General features: G+C 33.5%; 1 protein-coding gene across 1 annotated transcript in view; it reads left to right on the forward strand.

Moving 5' to 3' along the window:
* The window catches only part of USH2A (Usher syndrome 2A (autosomal recessive, mild)), a 301,921-nt gene that overhangs the window by 69,075 nt on the left and 231,401 nt on the right, over positions 1-1,445 (forward strand). The gene's annotated exons all lie outside the window — the stretch shown is intronic.

Genomic DNA, 1,445 nt, shown 5'->3' on the forward strand with positions numbered 1-1,445 from the left:
AGAGACTCAACATCACCATTCTAATCACTGAATCAATGGTTCCAAGCCTAATTCTGTACTCTATTCTGAGCTGGTCCCACTGGAATCAATTAACATCAGAAATGAATATTTATTAAACCCCAAGAGGCTATAGAGAACTATAAGAGATTTGTATGAAATAAGGGTAGGTGGGATTTAGTTCGCTGTCAGTCTGTATTTTGAAAGTGGTTGGATTTATTTTTTTTCTAAAATAATGTGTTCAGGTTGAAGTTTGTACAAAATATGCCTGCGCGAAAAGCAATGGAACCCAAGTCACCACTGTGGAAGATACTCCAAGCGATATACCAGTGCCCACAGTCCGTGGCATCACTTCAAGGTAAAAAATATTTTGTCAGTTAATATAAAGAACACTGATGATAAGGAATGAAAATAAAAACCAAAGACATCCTCTCAGCTATGATAATCTCATTTAATAAATTGCTGTAACTGTGTAAGTCAAATTTTTTATATTATTTCACAGGTGTTAATCTTCACTGGACACCCAGTAACGTTTAATCTTTGATTTCCCTGATTGCCCAGACCCACCTCTTTAGTAATCTGCGAACAAATACCTAAGTGCACAAAAGAGTCTCCTCATTTAAATGTGTCCTTTAGTGAATATTTTTGTGACGCAAAATACAGTTTTAATTGGAATGACTACCTTCTACCTTCATCTCTTTGAAAAAAATTGATTTACCTATATCAGATTGCTCTAAAGCTAGAAACATCTGTAAAATAAATAATCTTGGATAATCTCGACAGATAATCTTTGGATAACCATTACCAATTTTATCATATTCTTGGTAGAATCCCTTTATTTTTCTTTATCCTTTTGTTGAGAAATGACCACTGTTGGAAAGTGAGTCCCTTTACAATTCATAATTAAGCAATACTAATGATAAGATTCAATGTCAGTTCCAAAAACAAAAATGAGATGATAATTTTTCATCCCTCAACACCAAGTTGAGGCTGGAGAAAGAAATCTGTGCGCTTCCACATCATACTTTTGCCAGAGCCAAATGAATCACCTTTTACCTAAACACACACACACTGAAATAATCAGCCCATTATAAAATATTTCAATTCTGAAGGATTTTTCTATGACAGTGAAATTTATCAGTTTTTTCTAAAAGATTGGTTCAAAAATATCTGTACTGATTTTGGCAACTAGTGATTAAAATAATTAGAAAAAACAACAACTAATTGGATTCTTAGCTGTTGATGGCAAAAATCATATCTTGTCTTCTTGAGTACACCTTCTATCAAACACCTGATAGATACTTATCTAAGTTTTGATGTGTTAATTAATTGATAGTAGATTTGTGCCACCTATCCAACAGGATTGCCTACTATAAGGGGGGAAATAGTCAAGTTAAATGGGCACCAGATACCTTTATTTATTCTCTTAGCAAACACATTTGTTTGCT

This window comes from Propithecus coquereli, unplaced genomic scaffold (genome assembly GCF_000956105.1).
Source record: "Propithecus coquereli isolate 6110/MARCELLA unplaced genomic scaffold, Pcoq_1.0 Scaffold129, whole genome shotgun sequence".
NCBI classification, from domain to species: Eukaryota; Metazoa; Chordata; class Mammalia; order Primates; family Indriidae; genus Propithecus; species Propithecus coquereli.